Source organism: Helianthus annuus, chromosome 10 (genome assembly GCF_002127325.2).
Source record: "Helianthus annuus cultivar XRQ/B chromosome 10, HanXRQr2.0-SUNRISE, whole genome shotgun sequence".
In the NCBI taxonomy this organism is placed as follows: Eukaryota; Viridiplantae; Streptophyta; class Magnoliopsida; order Asterales; family Asteraceae; genus Helianthus; species Helianthus annuus.
The window spans coordinates 85473760-85481431 of NC_035442.2; positions in this window are offsets into that span (position 1 = coordinate 85473760).

Consider the following 7672-nt stretch of genomic DNA (forward strand, 5'->3'; position numbering starts at 1 on the left):
AACTAAGATAATCTCTTAAACAAGTGCAAAAGTGAGAAAATAATCAAAGGTTATACTAACACACGAGTCGGATCCAAGTGATTCATCTTGTCTATCTGTTTTTATTTTTATTTTATTTTTCAGCATTTAGTTAGTTTTATTTTCTTAGTTTAAAAAAAATCTTTTCCTAACATTTTGATTTGATTAGACGTTGAGGATAAACCGGTACTAAAAGCTCTTGTGTCCTTGGACGACCTCGGTATCTTACCAACACTATACTACGTCCACGATGGGTGCACTTGCCCATATGTGTGTTTAGTGTTAGTAAATATCGTGTTTTATAAATTTAAAACTTGGCTAAAAAGTGTAAAAAGGGTTTAAAATATATATCTAAAATATATTACACTACACACGCATCACTGAACAACCACAAGTGGGTTGTTAAGAAATCAGAGACACTTTCTGGCGATGAATCTGATTCGTCAAAGTCAGAGGAGCCACAAGTTGAACTTAAAAGAGAAAAGTCCGTTCCGACAATGGATGATGCAAATTTTCCACCATTGTCAAACGGAAACTTAAAACAAAAAATTGCAAAGTTGAGATTTCAAATCAATTCTTTTCTGAAAAGAAAGAATTTGATGTTGAAAAAGCCTTTAACCCTAAAGTCCTAAATATTTTTGGAAAAATGGTTGACGGGAAGGTCAAAGGGGTAAAGGAATTCTATGAGAATAATAAGAAAGGAAAGACACCGAGTGATGATGACTCGGAATCACCCAAGGACCGTCAGGCTTGGGTGAATCTCTTTAATTAAAAATCCTGACTTGCCGGAGCTCCCAAATTGGTAATCGTGGAGCATGAATCGGCATCATTCTTGAAAAATGTTTTTGTGTGAAAAACTTACAAGTGATTGTTTTTACAAGTGGTTAATCAAGGTCATTAAGTTGAACTTGATTTAACTTTCATACAAGTGGTGAAAGAAAAGGAAAAGTGAACCTACAAGTGGTTAAAATCACAAAATGATGAATTAAACCCCATGATGTGTGAAATCAACATAACTAATTTTCCGGAAAAACAATTTTGATTAAAACAAACTTAAGTGTTTTGAAATCATAATGGGAAATAGTTTGTTGCCAGGGGGAGTTTTGATTGTTTAAGCAAAGTGGATGGCGAATTGAAGCAATTCACATCAGTTTGTCATTTTAATTGTACAATTTATTGCGTTTATTTTCAAATTTTCCTTGAAAATCAAAAATTGAAACATATTTTTTATTTTAGGGGGAGTAATAAATTTAGAAATTTTGAAATTTTTGAAAAATCCAAAAACATGATAAAACCAGAAAAAAACCAAAAACATTGAAAATCAAAATGAGTTTTGTTGTGAAAAAGAGGAAATGATAGTACATCAGTGGACTATCACAACATGCTAAAGAAATGGAAAGTCAAAATGTTTTTAAACAAGTCTCACTGATGATGTTGCCAGTAGACTTCGCACGACTAGTAGATTGAATTTGAGATATAAACCTAAATATCAATACTTACTTATCTCGTGGGGAACATCTCTCGGATATATGGGTAACCCCCGAAATCTTGTTTGAGAGACTGCCTGATTCTGAGATACTAGGTCTTTATACTGTTTGATATCTGGGGTATTATACCTGGTCTTCTGATATTGCGGAAGCAATGGCCTAGACTTCGTATAAACTTTACGCGCTTTAAAAGCTTACCATCTGCATAAAAATTGAAAAATATCGAAAGCTATGAATCAATTGCAGTTGAAGAAAAGATTCTCTAAAGGGGACACACCTAAAGTCGAGCCTTCATCTCTTTGACTGAACGGAAGTTCATACCTGAGCTCTCAAGGTCTCGCACTAACCCAGATACAGATATCAAATTGGTATACTGTCACAGCTCCCGATCCCTAGTTCCCGGGAACGGGCAGCCGTGAGCCAGTTTCGGTGGTATCACATTTATTTATCCAATTTAGCAGCGGAAATTTTCATCAGGACCGTAGTTAGGAAATATTTAATCAGAGTAAACCACCATGTTTTAAAACATTAAACACATGGGTAAAACCCAAGTTTTCCATACACACATTTCATAGGAATAAATCCTATTTATTTAATAAAAACATCTATTTTATTCTTAAGTAACTTTATTGCCACTTTTCCAAGCCTTCAGTGCTGTCCAGCTGGCTTCTATTTGGCTTTCACATTTTGTTACCTGAAACGCGTTTTAAAAACATTTTTTCAGTGGGAAATACTGGTGAGTGAATCCCAGTTTAATCAAGTTTAAAATTATTTCACAGTGAACAATATTGAGGGCGCATCCCGCAATTACATTTGTTTCCAAGTTATATCGATTATCACCCGTCGGTACTGTCAGACCTGACTTGTGGAAATGTTACTCGTTAACCAGGTGGTAACAAATTTTGTATACAAAACCCCAACATACCCACGATAATTGTATTCTTACAAATACTCAATAACTGCTTTGTATATATTAATTAAGTGAGGTTTTGTGAAAACAGTAACCAAAAAGGTTTACAAAAAGTGGATCAACTCACATTGCTGTTTTAGGTTATCCTTTAGGGTTTCCTGGTGAATATCTATAATTTACACAAATGCACGTGTGTTAGTATAATAACCCATTTTAACATTAGTAATACCCTCCCCGAGACGGCATTCCAACGACTACGTCGGGCAAAACCACGACAGCCGTTACGGAACCCTAGATCAATCGGGCAGCGTATCTAATACGTCTCCAGGGGTTATAATACTTACATCGTAGCAGAACCTTGCTATTTTAGGGGGTATAATGCCCGGGTATAATAACACCACTACAGAAATTGATATTTGAAAGAAAGAATGAAACGATCGGACTGAAGGCCCGTTGCCTTCTATTTATAGGGCCTGATTTTGTCTTTCTCGCGGCCCGCGTACCATGAGCATAGGGCCTACACGGCCCGCGTTGACCTCCGGTCAATGCGTAGCTTAGCTGGGTCACTATGTAGACTTGCCGGGTGTTGGGCCAGGTGGCGGCCCAGGGCTGCGCCACATTCTAGGTCGCTCGCGGCCCGCATGAACTTAGACGGGATCATACGCGGCCCGCCTGAACTTAAGTTTCACCGAAACCAACTATGGGATTTGATACGGCCCGCGTAAAATTGAGGTGAGGTCCTACGCGGCCCGCCTCAACTTATTATTTATTGTTTTTAATTTATTTTATATATTATAATCTATTTTGGGCTCGGTTTTCATATATGGGGTGCATATAAAGATATGTTGAGACATTTTAAGATATATTAGGGTGTCAAAATTATTATGAGGGTGTCGGTTTTACCGAGGGTTGTTATATCCTCCCCACCTTGTTTTAGAGCTCGTCCTCGAGATCTACTGGAACAAGTGTGGATATTTCTTTTGCATTTCTGATTCAAGCTCCCATGTGTACTCAGGTCCTCTTTTGGAGTCCCATTTCACTTTGACCAGAACTAATCTCTTATGCTTGAGATTCTTAATTTTCCTATCTTCAATCTGTAGAGGTCTCTCTACAAATTTGAGTTGTTCATTTACTTCTATATCTTTAAGAGGTACTAAGAGTGATTCATCGGCTAGACACTTTTTGAGATTAGATACATGAAATACATCATGTATTCCTGCCATTTCCTCTGGCAGTTGTAGCTGATAGGCTACAGGTCCTACTCTTTTAAGAATCTTGAAAGGTCCAATATACCTAATATACCTGGGACTTAACTTTCCTCTTTTAATGAATCTTACCACTCCTTTCCAGGGAGAGACTTTTAACAATACTTTATCTCCTACTTGAAATTCTAATGGTTTGCGTCTGTTATCAGCGTAGCTCTTTTGTCGATCACGCGCTGCTTTCAGTCGTTCCTTGACTTGAATGATTTTATCAGTTGTTTCTTGTACTATCTCGGGTCCAGATAGTTGTTTTTCCTCAATTTCTGCCCAACAGACTGGGGTTCTGCACTTTCGTCCATAAAGTGCTTCGAATGGTGCAGCATTGAAACTTGTGTGATAACTGTTATTATAAGAAAATTCTATTAAAGGTAAGTGTTTGTCCAATTACCTCCGAAATCAATTACACAAGCTCTAAGTATGTCTTCCATCGTCTGGATTGTCCTTTCGCTTTGCCCGTCTGTTTGAGGATGATAAGTTGTGCTTAAGTTCAACTTGGTTCACATTGCTTTTTGGAAATTTGACCAAAAATGAGAAGTAAAACGGCTATCCCTATCAGAAACAATTGATAAAGGAATTCCATGTAATGAAAAAATTTCATTTACATATAATTTGGCTAATTGTTCCATACTAAAGGTTTCCTTCATTGGTAGGAAATGAGTTGACTTGGTTAGCCTATCTACAATCACCCAGATTGTATCATTACCTTTTCTTGTTTTGGGTAATTTGGTAACAAAATCCATTGTTATCAATTCCCGTTTCCAAACTGGCATTTCTAATTGTTGTAACAAACCTGAGGGTTTCTGATGTTCAGCTTTAACTTGTGAGCAAGTTAGACATTTAGAAACATAGGCTGCTACATCCTTTTCATTCCTATCCACCAGAAATTTTTCCTTAAATCCTGGTACATTTTATCATTTCCTGGATGCATCGTATATTTAGATTTATGGGCTTCTTCTAATATACGGTGACGTAAATTTCCTAATTTAGGTATACACATTCTCTTTTTATGGAACCTCCAAATTCCATCTGTTCCTTGTTCTAATTCCTTTATCATTCCTTTTAATTTTTCAGTGTCCTCCTTGATTACTGATTCTTGTGCTTTTTTAATCTGATCATTTAAATCTACTTGTAGATTTAATTTAAGAGAACGTACCCTTTTTGGCTTTTCGTGATACTTCCGACTTAAAGCATCAGCCACCACATTTGCTTTTCCTGCGTGATACTAGATATCACAATCATAATCACTAAGTAACTCCATCCATCGTCTTTGTCTCATATTCAGTTCTTTTTGCCCAAAAACATACCTTAAGCTCTTATGATCTGTGAATATGGTAAACTTACTACCATAAAGATAATGTCTCCAAATTTTAAGGGCAAAAATTATGGCTCCTAATTCCAAATCATGGGTTGAATAATTTTCTTCATGACTCTTAAGCTGTCTAGAGGCATAAGCTATAACCTTTTGACGTTGCATTAATACACATCCATAACCTAATTTAGAAGCGTCACAAAAGACTACAAAGTCTTCAGTTCCTTCCGGTAACGCTAGTATGGGTGTATGGGTTAATCTTTGCTTAAGGATTCTAAAAGCTTCTTCTTGTTTTGGTCCCCATTCAAACTTAACAGATTTACAGGTTAACTTAGTTAAAGGAATGGCTATTCTAGAAAAATCTCGGATAAATCTTCTATAATAACCAGCCAACCCTAAGAAACTTCTAACCTCAGTTGGTGACTCAGGGGTTTTCCATCTGGTAATCGCCTCGATCTTTGTTGGATCTACATGAATTCCTTCATGATTAACTAAATGTCCGAGAAATTGTACCTGTTCTAACCAAAATTCGCACTTTAAAAATTTAGCATAAAGCTTTTCCTTTCTCAATAAACTTAAAAGTAAGTGCAAGTGCTTTGCATGCTCCTCTTTACTTTTAGAGTAAATTAGAATATCATCTATGAAGACAATTATGAATTTATCCACATATGGTTTACATATTCGGTTCATCATGTCCATGAATGCGGGTGGGGCATTGGTTAAACCAAATGGCATGATAGTAAATTCATAATGACCATACCTTGTTTGGAATGCGGTTTTAGGAATATCCTCTTCCTGTACCTTTAATTGATGATATCCTGATCTTAAATCAATTTTAGAGAAAAATCGAGCTCCTTGAAGTTGATCAAACAAATCATCGATCCTCGGTAATGGATACCGATTCTTAATCGTGACTTTGTTCAATTCACGGTAGTCAATGCACATACGCATTGATCCGTCCTTCTTTTTAACAAATAAAATCGGCGCTCCCCATGGCGATGAGCTTGGATGTATGAATCCTTTCTCCAACAATTCGTCTAGTTGTTTCTTCAGTTCTTGCATTTCCGCGAGTGCCAAACGGTAAGGTGCTTTGGCAATTGGTGCTGTTCCTGTAGCAGGTGAATTCTGAATTCAACTTCCCTGTCTGGCGGTAGTCCTGGCAATTCTTCTGGAAAGATATCTGAAAACTAAGACACTACTGGAATGTCTTTTAATTCTTTTCCTTTAGTGTTAGTGATTATAGAAATCAAATACACTATAGATCCTTTCCTTATATAACTCGCAGTTTTTATCACAGAGATGAATTTAGTGGATCTAGATGGTTTATCTCCTTTAATTGTGATCTTTTCACCTCTTAGTGATTTTACCTGAATTGACTTTTGATCACATAAGATATTGGCTTTATTGGCTATTAACCAATCCATTCCTAACACGACATCAAATCCTACCAGATTCATTGGGTAAAGGTTTGCAATAAATTTTTGATTAAAAAATTCTATTCTTGCTCCTTGCAAGATTTCAAAAATCCTAGCGGTTTCTCCATTTGCGGTTTCTACTAGACATTCTTGTGGTAGTTTAGTTAATGATTGATTTAGGAGTTTGCAAAATGAAGTATTAATAAAACTTTGGTTTGCACCAGAGTTAAATAATACTTTAGCAAAAATATCATTAACTAAAAACGTACCAGCAATGACGTCCGGAATCATTTTGGCTTCATCTGCCGTTAGAACAAATGCTCTAGCATTTTTAGTATTCTTGTTGTTTGCAGCTGGAGCCAATTTTGGACAGTTTGTCTTAATATGACCTTTTTCTCCACAGTTGTAGCACATTCCATTACTGGTTTTTCTCCTGCAATTTTCTTCCTTGTGTCCTGGCACCTTACAATAATTACAGTAAGTGGAGCATTTTCCAGAATGCTTCTTCTTGCAGTTTCTGCAGTATGGTGTAGAGGTAGAACCTATATTCCTACGGTTGGAATTCCCAGAACGGAATTCTTGAGTAAGCCTTTGGGTTAGGTTTTTCCTCTGGTCTTCTTCTCTGGTACGGATTAACTCATCTGTCAAGGTATTGGCTAGTTCTACAGCTTCTTCTATAGTTTGGGGTCTAGCTGCCTTGACTACATGTCTAATCTCTCCAATTAATCCCCAGATATAACGGGAGATTAACACTGGTTCAGGTGATGCAAGGATTGGTACTATCCTAGAATATTCAAAGAATGTGGTAGTGTAACCCTTACTGTCTACCCCGGTCATTCTAAGATTCAGGAACTTATTGGCTATCTGTTCCTTTTCATTGAGAGGGCAGAATTTCCTTTCTACCATATTTTTGAACTCCTCCCATTCCATGCTATAAATTCTATCACTTCCTCTTGACTGGAGGATAATGTTCCACCATTCTAAGGCTGCGTTTTAAAACAGATTTGAAGCAAACATTATCTTATCTTCTTTAGCACACTTGCTTATTTTCAGAACAGCCTCAGTTTTCTCTATCCAGCGTAGGGCTGTAATGGGTCCTTCATTGCCCGAGAATTCTATTGGTTTACAGGACAAGAATTCTTTGTAAGAACAACCGTATGGCATGGTTCTTCTTCTTTTGGGAATGGGTGCTTGAAATACGAGTCCATTGTTCACGCTGTGTTCCGGTTCACTTGGTCGTTTACTGCTATGCTTACTTTTATTATTTGCTT